General features: G+C 42.8%; 1 protein-coding gene across 6 annotated transcripts in view; it reads right to left on the bottom strand.

The window, feature by feature from the left end:
• LOC138759741 (transducin-like enhancer protein 1) overlaps nt 1–19,720 on the bottom strand; it is a 149,071-nt gene that overhangs the window by 75,019 nt on the left and 54,332 nt on the right. The gene's annotated exons all lie outside the window — the stretch shown is intronic.

Genomic DNA, 19,720 nt, shown 5'->3' with positions numbered 1-19,720 from the left:
TGTCATGGTGGCCAGTGGAGAGCTCGCCATATAACACGATCTTGGGAAGGCGATGGTCCTCCATTCTGGAGACGTGACCCATTCAGCGCAGCTGGATCTTCAGCAGCGTGGACTCGAAGGAGTAGGGTCCTGATAAAACCCCCTTTCCATCCAAGTCCATAAATCCCTCCAAGTTGCTGCGCAAGTTGATTGGGTAGCTAAGATTTAAACTGTGTCAAACAGTGTCCTTTAAATAGCAAAGATAAAGCTACAAAACCAACATTTCAGGCTTGAGCTCTTCATCAAAGTACTTTGGCTCAACCCTGAAATGTTGGTTATGTACCTTTTATCTTTGCTATGTAAAGTACACTGAATGACCTGCTGAGTTTTAATGGTTCTGTACAAGCCGTCATACAAGACAGTCCAAAAACCAGGGGTCATCTTATATGCAAAGTATAAAAATCCAAAACTTAAAGTCTCACCAATTCCTCCCACCCCGCCAAATTTAAAATCTGAACCTTAACAGCAAAGTCTCAGCTCTCCCCTTTGGGGTCCATCTGCCTGATACGACTGTCGTCGCTTTGTGCAGGCTTTAAATGGCCTGCTAAAGGAACCAACAGTGGATTATTTTAAAATATGCCAATAAAATTGAAACATTTACCGCAGTGGTTCTCAACTTTCTTTCCACTCACATACCACTTTAAGTAATCCCTATGCTATAAGTGCTCTGATTAGTAAGGGATTGCTTAAGGTGGTATGTGAGTGGGAAGGGAAGGTTGACAATCACTGCTCTAGACCCAACTGTTACTGAAATATTTTGCTTGAGAAAAATTGTCATTGGCTCATTTCCTTCGGAGTTAATGAAACTGTGTGTGTAACCAGTCAATTAAATACGATTAAAACAGGTGCCACCTTAAGCAATCCCTTACTAATCACAGAGCACCTATGGCATAGAGAAAACTTAAAGTGGTGAGTGGAAAGAAAAAGGTTGAGAACCACTGCTGTACTGGGTCATTTGCTTTTAAAATATTGTGAATTAGTATATTAAATGTGCCCAGCAGCATCACTCCTCTGCTCAGTGTTAAATGCCAGACTTGGTCTAGACTTATACAGCTCAAAACTTACATTTTAGGTGGAAATTCAGCGGTTGTCTTACATACAAATTGTCTTGTATGCTGTCATATATGATGTACAAGATTATAAGAGACATAAACAAGGTAAACTCCTTTTCTCCAGGGCAACAATAGCAAATAGCAGAGTACATCAATTTAAGATGATGAAGAAAAGCTTGAGAGAGATGTCAGAAGTAGTTTTTTGGTGGGTGCTGGAAATGCATTGTCAGGATGGTAGTGGAGGCTGGCACAAGAGGGACATTGAAATCACTCTTTGATAAGCACGTGGTTGAAAGAAAAAAGTCATGGGCTGGGAAGGATTTAATTGATGTGAAATAGATTTACATAGGTCCCCACAACATCATGAGCCAAAGGGCTTGCATTGTGATGTTCTGTTTTATGCTCCATTTTCTGAGAATGGAGGCCATGGTGTTGGAAATTAAAAGCTGTGGGAGAAGGGTTCCAAAGACAGTAGTAACAGTAGTGTTGGAACAAAGGGAGCATTTGACCAAGAGAGATATAGAATGTGGTGTACGGATTTGATAAATTTGAAGGTTGGTAAGGAAGGAAGAGCAAGGTTTGACTTTGTTCATTCTCAAGGTACAGTCATCGTCTTTCCCAAATTACAAGGCCATTGCTTTAATAGTCAACCAATTTCAGATACAGATAGACAAATAAGGCACTTTTCATGCTTTTTATGATAAACCAGGAGCTTCATTAGTACCTTTGCCGATATTGAGTAGTTCTGGATTAAATGTAGGAAGGCAGTATGGAAGGAAAGAAGGAATCATGAATCAGGGATACAAAACATCCAGACCACAATCAGTGAGGGTTGGCACAGGGCTGCATTCTTAGCCCCTTGCTCTACTCACTTTACATCTTTGACTGTGGCTCAGTACAAAAATAACACCAACTACAAATTTGCTGACAATACCACAGTAGTGGGTTGCATAAAGAAAGGTGATGAGTCAGCATATAGGAGGGAGATTGAAATCTTGGCTAACTGCAACATGATCCGACACGAGGACAACAATACTCCCGAGCAGAAAGTCTTCCAAAAAGGTAGTGGACACAGCCCAGGACAACACAAGCAAAACCATCCCGACTATTGAGAACATCTACAGGGAATGCTGCCGTCATCCAGGATCCACACCACCCAGCACACACTTTATACATGTGTCCTCTGGTGTGTGATACTTTTACCCTGGGGAAAGATTCGGACGGTTCATCCTACCAAAGCCTCTCACAGTTTTATATTCTTCTAATTGATCTCCCTCAGCCTCTGATCTCTAGAGAAAACAACCCAAGTTTGCTCAACTTCTCCCCAATATCTCACTCTCTAAAGCAAGCAACAACCTGGTAAGTCTGTTCTGTATCCTTTCCAAAACCTCCACCTCTTTCCTATAAAGAGGCAAGCAGAATAGCACACACATATCCAAATGTGGCTTAACCAAAGGTTTACATCATTGCAACAAGACTTAACTAATTTTGTACTTAATGCTTAATCAATGAAGTCAAGCACACATAAGGCCTTCTTTACAAAAGAGAATGGGAAAAAGAATTTGAATTAATATCTACAGCCAGCTTGGCCCTATCATGAAGGTGGGGCCAAGACATTTCCATAAAATTGGTAGATCTCACTACCATTTCATTTAAAAAACATATTCCACTTAATTGTTCTAAAATGTCACCTTCCAAATTCTTCCCATGTTTATGGAAATAAATTTGTATTAAATGACTGAATCACATGAATGAATACATAGATCACATGTACTAAATTATGAGAGCAATTTGTCAGTAAACTGATTCCAAATTCAGTAGAATTAATGTTACAAATAATTAGTATGATAGGTTATCTCACATCTAAATTTATGAAAGTCATCTGTAAGATTCAAGATTCTCTTATTGTCATGTAATAAAACAGAAAATGTAATATTGCACAAATTTCCTTTAGTTTGCTGTAAGTCAGACAAGAAGTCACATCAGCATTGCCCAGTACCCCTTACTGTAAAAGAGAAGCAAAAAAAGTCCCTTTTGAGACCATGAGGGCCCGCAGATTCATCTCAAGCAAACCTCCAATATAATTAAGAAGCATTCAGTGCCTGAGCCACTTCAAGGGTTCTTGTCCTCAGCACCCTTTCATATCCTGTTTCCCATGAGCCAGCCACCAAGAAGCCCATATGGGTCCTTTAATAGCAAGTCGCAAAAAGCCCGCAGCCTGTATGGGATCTCAGCAACTGAGCCCCTCCTGGTTCACAGCCGGTTACCTTGCTGTAGGGTAATCTCCTCTGCTTCTCCTTCTCAATGGGGGGGGGGTAGCAGGTTCTCCCTGATCCTAGTGCTGTTCGCCGGTCTACTGCTCCCCATCGAGGACCCAGCCATTGCAGAATTTTAAACAGAAACTCCTTTAACAAGCTGTTGAAGGCCTGTATGGAGCCACTGGCATTAGGACTGCATGTTTGGATCCAGTGGAGGAGTGTTGTCTCCCCACTCCCTGATAACCCCGGGTCTGCACTAGTGACAGTATTAGCAATTTTTTTTTTTAAATGCAGAAATAGATGACACAATCTTGTTCAATATATTTGATCCATTTTTTGCAAAACAAAGTCTGCTAACAAAAAAAATCCATTTGGAGGGGAGTGATTTATTGAAACTCCATCTTGAATCGGAATTTGAAAGAGGATGCCTGTTATGATGCAAACAGCTTCAAGACTGGAAAGACTAAAGGCCCTTTCAAGCAAGGAAAACACCTGCCTGTAAAAGGTGGAGGTTCTTAGCCCTTACGGCTAAAGACACACCTTTCTGAATGCGCTGTGGCCAGCTCCGAGGTGTCGATTCCAACCCTTCTCGGGGAAGGATAATCAGCAGAGCGCTGCGCTCCACCACCTGACCTGAATGTAGAGCCACTGCAAGCCGCTGGTTAGGGGCAGGCTGATGATGCCATCAGCCTGCAACCCATCTCCTCACTCACCCCTCTCCCTCCATGACCCACTCGAGGCAGGAGCAGTGGGTGGGAGCCGTCGGGGGCAGCCGGTGCAGACTATGACAGCCTCACTGGTCCACTTCGGCCTTCGGGGTCACTCTCTGTGGCTCAAAACGCGGCAGACCAATGGCTGTCTTCCCTACCCATAATCTCCCATGCAGCTGGAACTGTTCTGGGAAACAGTGGTTCCAGCTGTGTGGGGGATTATGGGTAGGGAAGACTGTCCTTGCTCAACCGCATATTTATGATGGGTGATGCTTTGGCACCAGTCGCCCTGCCTCCATCAGATCTGGAGGGTGCTAGGAGGCGTCGCTCAATATGAATGCAAAGCTGGAACATCCTTTTAGGACTGCTGTCTCTGAAAGGTAAGTTTTCGATCAGCTCTGGTAGCCACCCTCCAGGCAGAGGCCTGACATGAAATGGCCTTAATACTTACATCCATACATTGGATAGTCACTGACAATAGAAACTCAATTTAAACTTGATATGAAAAATTTAATTATTTATGACTTATACAAGCTCTTACTGAATGTTTTATTAACTAGATGAATATATTTAATTGAATTTTATATACAAGTTTTAACAAAATCATAATGGCTACTCTCATTATCTATAGAGATAGAAAATTATGAAGTCTGTATAAATTTGTTTTTCAGTTCAATTTTTTCCACTTAACCTGCTAGAAGTATCAAGCCTGTCATTCCTAATATCCTGTATTAGGACTGCAGTCAGTTGAGGACAAGAACCAAACAGTCTGCTAACTAACATATAGCAGAACAACTGGTTAGCAATAATAGAAAACTATGCATTTGTTTCCTTGACCCTACATTTTGCCGCAGGCAAGACGAGATAATGAAGCACAAGAATCTGGGGTCAGCCTTCACCTTTCTATGCTATTAACCATTCAGATACAGTACTTGCCTCAGTGAATACCAGATGTTTATCTCCAAGTTGCAGTTGGATACACAATCAGTGTTTTATGAGCCAATTGAGCAAAAATGTTTTATTCAACAGTTTCAGATTTCGTCAGTAGCAATTGAGAACCAAAGACATGTCTTTGATAGTAGCTGAGACAGGAATAGCAAGAAGAGATAATAATCTCCATTCTCTCAGAAAAAAATGGAACAGATCTGTAAATTCAACCCACAGGACTGGATTTTGTTATATGAAATCACATAAAAAGTGATAGTTAGATTTTTAAAACAATTAATTTTTCTATTTTAAAAAGGCAAGTTTTTGGTTTCCCACATTTGAAGATTTTGCACTAATCACACCTGAACATCAACAGACCAAGCTTCCTCTTTGGCTTGGCTTCGCGGACAAAGATTTATGGAGGGGGTAAAAGTCCACGTCAGCTGCAGGCTCGTTTGTGGCTGACAAGTCCGATGCGGGACAGGCAGACACGGCTGCAGCGGTGGCAGGGGAAAATTGGTTGGTTGGGGTTGGGTTTTTCCTCCTTTGCCTTTTGTCAGTGAGGTGGGCTCTGTGGTCTTCTTCAAAGGAGGTTGCTGCCCGCCAAACTATACATTGATGAATACACATGCACTGTATTCCACATCTTCACCTGCATAAAAATTGTGGAAAGTGGAAATGAAAGGAAAAGTTGTGAAATTCTGTGTTGAGAAAGGTAAAAGAAACATTGAGAGCCTGCAAAATCTCCATTTGATAATGCTGTCTTTTTTTCCAGCAGTGTCCCCAAGACTAGCCGTGGTAAATTACTGAATGTATATGTTTGTCTGTTTGGGCACACCCATTGGCTGACTGGACCTGTGGCTCCTTCCACAGATTCCAGAATATTCCACAGCTCCCTGCCCAGTGCAGAACATGTGAGCAGCATGGATGTGCTTTTGTTCTGAAGCTAATAAAAGTCCATCAGTTTGTTCAACTTCAGTCTTTTGGAGTCATTGATGGTACATCGATTTTATTTGCTATAGTTGCTAAAATGGAGATGATCCTGAAGCCAGGGAAACTGGAATCGACCCTCACTCTCTTGAGGTATCTACTAACTTTGAACTCTGGACTATGCATTCCTGCAGGCATATTCAGCCACTGTGCGGTCAGAGACTGTCAAATTACAGGTACTGCTCCCCTGAGTCGGCACCCTGATCTACTTGATCTTCAGGGATGCCATGCCATATCAGGAGGCCATGGATATTATAAAGGGCCAGTAGCTACAAAAGAATAACGAAGTCTATGTCAGGTGCCTCCTGGTGATCCAAAAGCAGTGACCCGGAGAGTCAAATGCCAAGTTCCTCTGGGCTCTGCAAACCCTTGGAAGAGCCTATGAATGTAAGGCCATGACAGCTGCAGAGTACACTGAGGACCTGATCAGGGCTGCCTATGTGGCAGGGATCAGGTCAAACTACATCCATCAAAGATTATCAGAGAAAGAGCTCAGCCTGTGGATAGCAATTGAGTTGACAGGTACACAGAAAATGGCCCTCCAGTTTATGGAGGCCTACTCAATCGACAATGGTTGCCCCGTGTGCTACCATCTTAGGACACGCTGCCACCCTCTCGCCCTGCTAACAATCCGACTACAGCAGCAGTACCACACGAATGCCTTCAATCACCACCACCAGGCACAGTCAGCAACCCAACCATGGCCACTGTACTCCAGAAGCATCCGAAGTACTATTTCTGTGGACTGGGCAAGCACCCGAGGAATCACTGCTCAGCAAAAGACACAGTCTGCTCCAGCTACGGGAAGAAGGAACACTATGCTAAAGTGTATAGATCTAAACCACTTCCCAGCAGCGCTGTGTGCAGATCGTTAGGGCTGCCACTGCTGAGAACTAGCAGTGCCACCTTTGAGTTGTGGGGACCACCATCTTGTGCAATCTTCAAGATTCTGCAGCACTGTGTGTAGGCCGTGGAGGCCACCATTTAGGACATTGCCATCTTTCAAATCAGCACACGACCTCTCTGCTGAAGAGACAAGCAACGGTCTGAGACTGGCCTCCATCACACTCAACCAGGACAGCCCATATCAGCTCGCCAGGTCAATGATGGACATTCAGGGTAACGGCCTCGTGACAAGTTGACTATTCTTCCTTGGGAGCATTGAGAGCTTCATTCATCCCAACATGATGCAATGCTACTCCCTCGTGGTATGTCCAGTAAACGAAAAGGTCTCCTTGGCCTCAAGGTCACATATGGTGGATGTCTGTGGCTACTGCATAGTGACTGTGACCATGCGGGGAGCAGACTATAAAGATTTTAAACTTTTGGTGATATTGCAGCTCTGTGCTGCTGTGCTACTGGAATTTGATTTTCAATGTCACCTTAAAAACATGGCGATGGAGTTCGATGGGCCTCATCCATCCCTCATTGTCTGTAACTAGTAGTTCTTGAATCGCCCACTGTGCTCCATACACCCTTCAACCAGCCACCCCAATCACACCCAATCACTCATTGTCCACAATCTGCAGACTCACCACATTCAAAATTACCCCTCCACCATTGTTCGCCAATCTCACCCCCTACCGTAAACCCATCACCACCAAAGTAAGAGTTACATACCAGAGACAGAGCCTTTATTCAGGTGGAAGTGCAGCATTTACTTAATGAGGGGATCCACATATCATCAGCTCCCTATCCATCCAGAGGACCACCAATACACTGAGTTCAAGGCAGATGGTTCTCTCTACCACTTCTAGTGGGTCCCCTTTGGCATCACCAATGGGAGATGGACCACATGGTAGACCAGTACTGCAGGCCACATTCCAGTATCTCAACAATGTCACCATCTGCGGCCATGACCTGCAGGACCAAGATGCCAACATTCAAAACTTCCTTGAAACTGCCAAGCTCCTCAATCTCATGTACATTAAGAGCAAGTGCATATTTGACACAACCTGCCTTGCCATCAATAACTGTGTCATTGAGAACAGAAACATTGGACCAGACCCTGACCGCATACGCCCACTCCTGGAATTTCCCCTTCCTCACAGCCTCAAGGCCCTAAAATGGAGCCTGGGCTTTTTCTCTTACTATGTCTAGTGGGCAGACAAGGCCCACCCCGTCATCAAATCACCCCTTTTCCTCTGACACCAGAGACCCGCATCAAAGCAGATATTGCCATGGCCACAATGTTTGCAGTAGATGAATCCATCCCATTCCAGGTGGAAAGCTATGTATCAGACTTCGCTCTGGCTGCTACCCTTAACCAAGCGGGCAGACCCGTTGCTTTCTTTTCCCACAACCTCCAGGTCCCTGAAATTCAACACTCCTCTGTCAAGAAGGTGGCCCAAGCCATTGTGGAGGCAGTACGGCACTGGAGACACTACCTGGCCGGTAAACAATTTACCCTGCTAACTATCCAACGTGCAGTTGTGTTCATCTTCAATTATCAGCAGCGGGATAAAATCAAGAACACCAAGATATTGAAGTGTAGAATTAAACTGCCCACCTACAATTATTATATCCTGTGCCAGCCTGGGAAACTCAATGAGCCACCTGATGCCCTATCCTGCGGGACCTGTGCCAGTGCACAGATTGACCACTTACAAGCCCTTTACAATGATCTCTGCCTCCCTGGAGTTACTAAGTCCTTCCACTTTGTCAAAGCTCATAACCTGCTGAACTCCCATCGAAGAGATCAGGCCAATGACCAGAAACTGCCAGGTCTGAGCAGAGTGCAAACCACACTTCTACCAGCCAGACAGAGCATAGTTGATAGAGGCCACCTGCCCTTTTGAACACCAGAGTGTTGACTTCAAAGTACCCCTGCCCTCCACGGAATGCAATGTGTACTTCCTCAATGTTCTGTTTGCCATCCCCTGCTTCCTATTTTCTGTTTGCCATCCCCTGCTTCCTATTTTCTGTTTGCCATCCCCTGCTTCCTATTTTCTGTTTGCCATCCCCTGCTTCCTATTTTCTGTTTGCCATCCCCTGCTCAGAAATGACAGCTGTCACAGTCATCAAGTCCCTGCAGTCTCTTCACTCTATTCAGCTTCCCCAGCTATATTCATAGCAACCGGGGGTCTTCTTTCATGAACGACAAACTGTGTCAGTACTTGCTGGTCAGAGGCATTGCCACAAGCAGGATCAACAGCTACAGCACCCAGGCGAACAGGCAGGTGGAAAGGGAGAATGCCGCAGTCTGGAAGGCTATTCTCCTAGCTCTACGCTCTAAGGGCTTTCCAGTCTCCTGCTGGCAAGAGGTCCTCTCAAAGGCACTCCACTCCACCAGGTCCTTCCTATGTACTGCCACACCTCATGAATGCATATTTCCCTTTCCCAAGAAATCTGTGACAGGGACAATGCTGCCAGTGTGGCTGACATCCCCAGGGACAGTCCTATTCCAGAAACATGAGAGAAGCCACAAATCCAACCCCCTGGTTGAAAGGGTCCACCTCCTCCATGCCAACCCCAAATACGCCGATGTGGCTAACGGTCTTTGTAAGGGATTTGCACCCATATGGGTCCTGAAGATCTTCACTGATCACTCCAAACCACCCTCACTCACCCCTATCCACTCAAGATGCACCAGGGCCATGGCATATTACCTCACCCCCAAGAGAACACACCAGACTCATTACTTCATATCCATCAGCCCAATGCCAACAATTGCACACAGGCGCCCCAGTATCCCACCAGTGCGCTGCAATCACATCCCGAATTATAATGATCACAACAACAAAACCAGACCACCTGATAGACTTGATTTGTAACTGTATCAGGAGTAATTCTCACTGTTAGACTCTTAAAAAAAAAACAAGGGGTGAATGTGGTAAACCACTGTATGTATATGTTTGTCTGTTTGGGCACATCCATTGGCCAACTGTGCCTATAAGCTCCTGACACAGGCTTCAGAAGGTTCCACAGCTCCCTGCCCAGTGCAGAACAGTCAAGCAGCATGGATGTACTTTTGTTCTAAAGCTAATAAAAGCCTTATCAGTTTGTTCAACTTCAGTTTTTTGGAATCATTGATGGTGTATCACCAGCATAACTGGTACAATATTTTTACAGGATTTTAAATGCAAATTACATTTGGCAGCCAACCTGTTCAATTGGTCTCTTGTAATGGTTTTTAAAGTATTAAGCACCAAGCCTTAGGAGAAATTAATATTCAATAGGAATTGTTTGTTTTGAAGTTTTTGAGGAGATTTCAAAAATCAAACATTTAAAAAAACATTTTTAAAAGATTTTGTTGTGTATATATTAGTTTGCTGCAGTCCAAAAGTTTTTTTTTTAATTACACAAATGTATTTATTTGTTTACATGATTACTGCATATAAAGTGTATGTCTGATGTGTGTCATGTCTGATTGTGTATCTGCATGTTTTGACAGAGGGCCTAGAGAACGCGGTTTCATCAGGTCAAATGGCAGTAAACCTGATAACTCAAAATTCATTTTCAGCTAATTAAAATTAGGTTACTTAAAGAATGAAACATTAATAAGCCCACATCTGTTATTTAAATTAATCATACAAATATTTGTTAGTCACATTTCAAAACATCCAGTTATGTTAGCCCCTAATAGTTAATCAAATTTGAAAGGACATGCGTACATAAATACTTTTTAAAAAGAGATTATTTTCTCTGGACAAGTAATCATGCCCCAAAGGAAACTTATTCGATTATAATAGCATGCAATACAAATGTGCAATTGCACAAATTCAGTTGTGTTGAACAATGTCGCAGCCTTTTAAATCCAAACATCAGTCTAGAGCAACAAGCATTCTGCTAATTATTTTCCAAAAGTCTACTTTTAAAAAGTGATATTATGCATTTTAGAAGCAGTGAATTTTATATGATAAGTTATATTAATAATGGATCAGCTACCACTATTTTGCAGTGCATGATTTCTTATAGGTTAAGACAATACACTTGGGGCACCCTACTTGATTGAGAACTTGAACAATAGGCTACAAACTGGAAAATAAAAATATCGAAACTCATCCAGATATTGCCACCATGAATGCTTAATCTTCTTTTCTTTTCTTCTTTGGCTTGGCTTCGCGGACGAAGATTTATGGAGGGGGTAAAAAGTCCACGTCAGCTGCAGGCTCGTTTGTGGCTGACCAGTCCGATGCGGGACAGGCAGACACGATTGCAGCGGTTGCAAGGGAAAATTGGTTGGTTGGGGTTGGGTGTTGGGTTTTTCCTCCTTTGCCTTTTGTCAGTGAGGTGGGCTCTGCGGTCTTCTTCACACTTAATTAAAAGCTACATGTTTTGCTATTGGAAGCATGTTTGATGCAAAACAAGTAACAAATTAGTCCTTCCCAATAATTACCACAGTTCACTCCTTAAAAATATTGCATCCAATTGAAAGTCATGATGTATATTTATTGGCAAAAATCAAAACTGCTACCAATTAGTACATTTCGTAGAAGTGGCCAAAATGTGAACATGTAACCCTTCATCACCAGCACTGAAGAAGCAGAACATCTGACAATAGGTTCTACACTAATTTATCTCCCCAGTTAAACTCTAGAGCACAATCTGCAAAGCAGCATTTGGATTTCTCTAAATGTGGAAGGAAATAACCCATTCATGTTAACCAGATCCCAATTTAATATCACCAACTAGTTTCTAACTGAATTCTCAAATTTAGAAAAAAGGTAAAAATAAGCCAAGCACCAACCTGCTACACAAACTTAGCAAGTCGAGCAGCATCAGTGGGAGAAGAACAATGATAGGTGTTGAGCCCAAACGCATCATCTTGAAACATTGACCACTCTTTTTCCCCCTTTAATGTTGCTTGATCTGCTTTAGTTCCTTTTGCAGATGGTGTATCCATGCAGACACCTCCAGTGTGTCTCCATGCAACGAAAAAAGACATTTGATTTTAATATAGCAGTTGGTGAAGGCAACTGATTCAATTGTGTTTTATAAAACCACAATAAATTAGCATGATTATTTTGTAGAAACAACTTTTATGTGGTCTTTCAATCTTCACCTCAAATTTCATGACTGCTATTATACAGCACTTTTTTTAAATTTTTTTTTATTTTTCACACTATAAACCATATAGATCAAGATACATACATTTTCCTTCTTAAATATATACACTATTATACAGCACTTAATAAGGCACAGGGTTCCTCAGATCCAGGTTACAGACCTTATAAAGTTGACAGCAGCCTCTAATTAAGTTTATGGATGTTTTTTTTCTTTAAAAGATAACCACAAGGAGAAACAGGCTCCTTTAAAAATTGCCCAGACATGAACACAATACATTCTAAATGTATGTCCTGTCCAATAGATATACATTACAAGTATGGTGGTCTGACTAGCAACAAAAACCATACAAATTTTTTAAAAAATCAAATGAACTATGTCTGGGAAATTCTAAACAACAAAAATAAGAGGCTATGAAATCTGTAAATTATTTTCCAAACGTTCTTGTGGTCCACCAAATGTACATTCTTTCGGAACAGGAATGCTATATACTAACTAGTCTGTCTGATGTTATCAACACAACAAAAACCAATAACAGAAATCCTGATCGAAGGACTAACTCAAGTCCCAAACAGAATCATCCAAGTTTCTATGTCTGTACTAATTTTATTGAAGCTCCAAATCCAATTGAATCTGGCCATCCAATATAAATAAACCAAGTTTCAATGATGAAACAACTGTCCCTGAACCAAACATGTGGATTGGAAAGGAGGCAGGGAAAAGACAATGGAAAACAAAGCAATTCTGTACCAGCCAGATCCAAATCAGTGGGGATGCAGAGATCAGTCATCTGAACACTTAAAGAAGTAAGCACGTCCACACTCCTCATCAAGGAAGATAGATTATAGTGGGGGGGGGGGGGGGGGGAGAGGAAGCATTTTGCAATGGTGAACAGGAGCCAAGAATGTAAAATACACGAGCAAATTTCTTCAGAACCTTGTTGCAAGACTGGTACCAAAATAAAAGCTCCTGATCAGTTTGCCTTAAAGAAAAAGGATTCCAAACTATGCAAGATTTGATTTTGTCAGGTGCTGCTTTCATTTCAGCCGCACATTGGAGTTTAATAGATGGCAAAAGAAAAAGGCATCACACTCAAATCAAAAGATATGCAGACACTGTAAATCTGATTTTTTTTTAAATCAGAAAATGCTGGTAACACTCAGCAGGTCAAGTAGCATCAGCAGGCAGAGAAAGTTAGTTAATATTTTAGCTCCACACATTTGAAAGATCTTTGTCCTCAAACATCAACTGTTTCTCTTTCCACAATTGCTGTCTCACCTATTGAGTGTATCCAGCAAAATTCTTCAATGTAACCAACACTCTGCTTGTCCAAATTAAGTTCCACCCTGATAAGAATGGGGCAAACAATTTTTCATGTTGTGATATCAAAATCAACTTTCAACAGGTGCAAACAGACTATGCAAAATCTCAACTCAGAGGCTAAATAACTCAAAATTGATGTTAATTGACCATGGTAAATTACCCCTTATGTATAAGCAAGTGGTAGATCTGAGGTCAGGGCAGGGAGCATTGAGAGGAATGTAGGAAGATAAAATAGGATTTGTGATTGATGGTCAACATGAACTCAGCTGGCCAAAATGCCTGTCTCCCTAGTGTTCAACTCAGTCACACTTCAGACACACTCTCTTCTCCATCTTTCCACTGGGGAGGAGGCCCAAGAGTGTGGAGTCACACATCACCAGACCAAGTCGTTTATTTTTCTGCAGTTATCAGGCTCCTGAATGAAGCCTACAACAGTACCCTCCTGCTGCTCTTGCTTTGTACTAATGGATCTTTACTCCATTGTTACTCTCTACTCTGTAATTGTACTTTATACTTTATATTGATATCTATTAGAAGTTGACCTGTCAGACAGCTCGTGGAAGTACCTTTCTCACTGAACTAGGTATAATGTGAAAAATAAAGTTAAACTTTCATTGCTCATGAATTTGTTATTTTATAAAGGGGAAGATACAAACTAGAGGACAAGAGCAGAGAGTTAAGGGACAAAAGCTTAGAGGAAACATGAGGGGGACTTGTTTATTCAGAGAGTGGGCGAGCTTTTGGATGAAGTGGTGGAGGCAGGCTCTATATTAGCATTTAAGGAGGGGTTGGATATGTATGTGAACAAGAAAGGAACGGAGGGTTACGGGTTGAGTGTAGGTCAGTGGGGCGAGGTGGGAGAATGTGTTTGGCATGAACTAGAAAGGCCAAGTTGGCCTGTTTCTGTGCTGTAAATGTCATATACGAGACAATCGAACAGTTTGGGCTTATACCAAGATTTTACCAAACACAGTAGATTCTGAGGACATGTGACAGAATAAAAGCAGGGAAGTCTGTTTCCCTCAAGGGAACATTAGAACTTGGGGACACAAACTCACAGTAAGGAGTCACCCATTTAAGATGGAAAAGAGAATTATTTTTAAAAGTCATGAACCTTTGGAATTCTCAATCCCAAGAGCTGAGAAACTGAAGTCACTCAAGGCTGGTTAAGATAGATTCTTGAATGATAGGGAAATGGAGGGTGAGGCGGTAGATATCAGGTGAATATTTAATGAGGTCATGATTGATGTTGCAGGCTGGAAAAAGTTTCTTGACCAACTCCTGCTTCATATTCCTATTCCTAACCCACAAGTAACATTACCCTTCTATAAAAACTGATGGGCATATCTATTTGATATCCTATTAGTCCAGCCTATCTGAAGCTTTCACTCCTTCCCCTACTATAAGGTGGCTACATTGTGCATCTATGACACAGAAGTTCAAGGGCAGCAGACTCATAGGAACAAGTTTTTTTTTTCCCCTGGCAGTTGCAGATTATGCCAATTTGGGAATGTAATGAGTTGCGTCTTGCATTGCTGTGGAGAGTCAGAATTTGAGAACTCCACACAAAAATAATAGCTTTTCAACTGGAGATGAATAATAAAATTTAGCCTTGCCAAGAATGAACAATAATAATTAGAGCTGCAATTTTTCTTAATTCTCTTTCTCCTTTCTTTTCTCTTCCTCAGCTCTCAAAAACTACACTTCAAGTATGCACTTAAAAAGCTACAAGCCTTCATAAAAATACAAACATATTATGTCAAGCAGAACTGCAGCCACCACTTGGCTGCCCCGTCTTCAGTCAAATGTTTCAGGAATGTATTATTGAATTGGCCAATTGCTCTGAAAAATAACTTTCAAAAGGATCATTCCTTCATGTGAAGCCAATACAGGGATTGAAAACCAGATGAAGTTGGTGAAGTAACAAGGGAAGATATACTAGCATATTAATCTTTCAAATCTAAAAACATGATAATGAAAGCACAATTAACAGACATCTTTCTTCTAGAGCGCAGCAATACTAAACTCGTACATAATTCCTGTAGGGGTATTTCAAAATGACCTTACACCACATTTCTACATCTTTTCTACTTTCATGAACAGGTAGGTGCTGAGAAACCACATTATATAGTGCCATGGTTTTGAACATTATAGATGTACAAAAAGTAAATTGGAAAAAAAATTGGAGTTTACTGCACAAACAGTGCTTTATGATTTTCAATCCTGAACAAGTCTTCTGCAGTAGTTCATGACGAACCTCTAGGGTGGCCACTCCAAAAGGAGGACATGTTCATAGGGTTATCACATTTATATTAAAAAATAGATATAATTATTTTTGAAACACATTGTATAAGTTTTAAGCAAAAACTATAAATGCACAGAGAGAGAGAGACACACACAGACACAACACGTCTCTGGGTGACATAGCCTATGAATGATACCTTGCTCCAGTATGAATAGAACAGAATCTGTCAAATCAAATTCTGTATGCCCTAGAAAAAAGTTAGAACTTTTATCCTCTATCATGGAGGTCTGAAAAAGGAAACAAGTGGAAGGGTCTGGACCATCAATTATGCTAGTGGAGGTGATGGGCTCTATCTAGACCCTTGGGTTGAGTAAAACTCAACAGCTTACCGACGGAGTTGTACACAGTTCTGTGTGAATGGGTGGGCCCAGACATGCTGGAAGTATACAACTCTTTGCTCCTGGCACGCAACATGTCAGACTCCATGAGGAAGGGAATCATCACCCTCATCTTCAAAACAGAAGTGGGAGAAGGAGGATATCATTGTTAAATGCTGACTACAAAAGGAGGGAATCTAAAGTTGCATTAAACTGCTCTACGTGGACATTTGTAGCACAGTTCAAATCAATGGGTGGGAAATAGTTAGCTTCCCCATCAAGTCTGGAGTCAGGCAAGGTTGTTTACTCCCTCCAGTTTGTGTCATTCATAGAACCCTTGGCTAAATATATCAGTAAGGATGAAAGCACAAGAGAAGTGATGCTGCCAGGCAATGAAGGCACAAAGGTAAATGCCTCCCTGTACAAGGACAAGATCACTTTCTTCTGTTCAGACATGATCTGTCTGCAGACTGATCAGCATCTCTGGCCATTTCACATAAAACAGAAGAAGAGTGAGGTAATTCTCTTGGGTAACTGGTCTCACCGGTCCACCATCCCCTTCACAGCTAGGGCCTGAAGATCTTGGGGGGTTTGGTTAGAAAGGGTCGAGGCACGCAACAATAATTGGTTAGAATGAATCGCAAAGATCCACCAGAAATTGGGACTGTGGGCATGGAGCTCCCTCTCAATAAAAGGGAAAAACTTGGTCATCTGTGTTTCTGCACATGGCACATGTGTAGCCCAGTTCTTGCCCTGGCAGTCACCCAAGAGGTCTCTCAGTTCATATGGGGATTCTAGATAGAAAGGATCCAAAAGATTGCAATGTACAATGTGCCACACAATGGGGATAAGGGTGTACCCAACATTGCCCTCATCCTGATGGGCACCTTCGTGTGAGGCAGCATCAGGTTGTGTGTGGAAATAAGTTCATACTTGCTCTGCCTGTCCCAGGTGTTGTGAAGTACAGGCCTGCCCAGTTAGCTGGACTTTGCCACACTACCTATCCCTTTGACCACAAGGCCATCAGGCAGTGGTCACCAAAGAATGTCCTGCAGGCACAGAGAAGAGGATTTGATGGACATGGTGGGATGGTTCCTGAAGAAGACCACTTAGAACATCTGGCGGCAAGCTTTATCATCAGAGTTCACAAACAAGCAGCAGGACTTGGCCTGGCTGACACCAAGAGGACCCCTTCCAGTCAGATCCTTCCTGTACAATCGAAAGGAACATCACTCACAATGCACATTGTCCCTGAGATGACTGAAGTGGAGACAGTCGCCCATCTCTTTGGAGTGATACGAGTCCAGAGGATCCAAAACCCAGCAGCAATATATATTCATCAAGACAAATGGGTTACTTAAACAAAAGTTGCTTTTAATTATCTTTAAACATGAAAATGGAATCACACCTTAACTTACCACTATCGACGTATCTAACCTAACTTAACCCATTTCTGATTCGAAGCACATGTATATAATGTATGTGCAAGTTCAGAAAAGTTTGTTGATTCACAGTGCAATCTCACTTCTCATTCCTCCAAGTTCATTGGTTGCAGGCAATTCTTATACTGTGTACAGAAATTAATATTAATGAAGTTGACCAGGCTCTCTCCCTCTCTCCCTCTCTCCCTCTCTCCCTCTCTCCCTCTCTCCCTCTCTCCCTCTCTCCCTCTCTCCCTCTCTCCCTCTCTCCCTCTCTCCCTCTCTCCCTCTCTCCCTCTCTCCCTCTCTCCCTCTCTCCCTCTCTCCCTCTCTCCCTCTCTCCCTCTCTCCCTCTCTCCCTCTCTCCCTCTCTCCCTCTCTCCCTCTCTCCCTCTCTCCCTCTCTCCCTCTCTCCCTCTCTCCCTCTCTCCCTCTCTCCCTCTCTCCCTCTCTCCCTCTCTCCCTCTCTCCCTCTCTCCCTCTCTCCCTCTCTCCCTCTCTCCCTCTCTCCCTCTCTCCCTCTCTCCCTCTCTCCCTCTCTCCCTCTCTCCCTCTCTCCCTCTCTCCCTCTCTCCCTCTCTCCCTCTCTCCCTCTCTCCCTCTCTCCCTCTCTCCCTCTCTCCCTCTCTCCCTCTCTCCCTCTCTCCCTCTCTCCCTCTCTCCCTCTCTCCCTCTCTCCCTCTCTCCCTCTCTCCCTCTCTCCCTCTCTCCCTCTCTCCCTCTCTCCCTCTCTCCCTCTCTCCCTCTCTCCCTCTCTCCCTCTCTCCCTCTCTCCCTCTCTCCCTCTCTCCCTCTCTCCCTCTCTCCCTCTCTCCCTCTCTCCCTCTCTCCCTCTCTCCCTCTCTCCCTCTCTCCCTCTCTCCCTCTCTCCGAGAGAGCCTATTTTTCTATCTCTGCTTCCAAAACCATATGACCCTCCTGCAACAGAAGTTCCAATCCAGACACAATGCAGCTCCGACAAGTTCTTTCATCTGTTGCCTTTTTCTAAGCAACAATCCATTAGTGATGTCTCCAAACCTTTTGCAAATGCTCTGAGGCCCCAATACGTTTAGCATTAGCAGAGCTCCAGTATTTTAAATAAGATCTCTTTTAATGTGTTTGTATGTGCCCTACACTAACAAATCTGCCAAATTTATCTCCCAAGAACATATCTATATTCTGGCACAGGAGAATACAGATTTGCTAAGATTGTGTGGAGAAGGATGAAAGGGTCCTTTCACAGTCATTCCCAGCAGCAGCAAGACAGAGAACTCTGATTTATGAGCTGTTCCCAGTGATGTACACAGAGTGTGACATCTAGACTGCTGGAAGGCCAACTCTGTGAAAGACACACTTTGGTCTGTCTGAAACCTGCTGATCTTTCAGCACATGGGGATATCAGTGAGGGAACACTGCCGACTGAAACATTCCGGGCTGCAGGAGAACACGCTGAGGAATGCACTAAGGCTTGGTGCAGCCAACACGAGGGTGTTATGGGAAAGGATTACAGTCCAGAGTCATTCAATTAATGGGCATTTATGAGCTGAGACTGAGGGGAAGCTCCTCAAACAATGGTTGGTGGAGGGGTGGGGGGGCGGGGGGTGGAAGGAGGACTGACAAGGTGTCTCAGTGGTGGCAATGGTATAAACAGAAATGAATACAACAGTGTACAGTAATGGAAATGTATTGATACAAAACTAAGGATGGGAAAAGACTTTGGACAAGTTTTACTTTTGTAAATAATTGTGATTAAATCTCTTTTTGGTTAAAAAAAATAAATAGGGAACTTGACACAGCTGGTCCAAAGCCAATACACCTCTCTCCAGTCCACAACCTTGCAAGGTAGGCATCCGAATCTCAGAGTCACAAAGATTTTCAGCACAGAAACAGGTTCTTTGGCCCAACTGTCAGGCATCACGCTTGTATCCAACAATAATGCAAATTTTTCTGTCAAAGCTCCTAAAAAAATTTTCTCTAGTTTCTCAATATCCTAGGATACTTGATCAGGCCCTAGGATTTATCTACTTTTGTGACTAAAGAGGTCCAGCGCCTCCCCTACTGCAATATGATCTTTCAAGACATCACTATTTATTTTCTGGAGTTCCCTAGCCTCCATGTATTTCACCACAATAAACAGAGATGAAAAATACTTGTTTAGGACTTTCCCTACTTCTTGAGCTTCTACATCTTGATGGGACCCTGGTCTCTCCCTTATTTTTCATTTGCCACTAATATGCTGGTAAAGGCTTTTAGGATTCTGCTTAACCATATTTGCCAGAGCAATCTCATGCCCCCTCCTGATTTCCATCTTAAATTAAACCTTATATACTCGGAACTTAAGGACTTCACTTTATCTCACCTGACTGCAACTCACATATGCATTTGACTTTTTC

The sequence above is a fragment of the Narcine bancroftii genome, chromosome 1, assembly GCF_036971445.1.
Source record: "Narcine bancroftii isolate sNarBan1 chromosome 1, sNarBan1.hap1, whole genome shotgun sequence".
Lineage (NCBI taxonomy): Eukaryota > Metazoa > Chordata > Chondrichthyes > Torpediniformes > Narcinidae > Narcine > Narcine bancroftii.
Note: the sequence above shows the minus strand (reverse complement) of the source record. Positions and strands in the feature narration are given on the sequence as shown.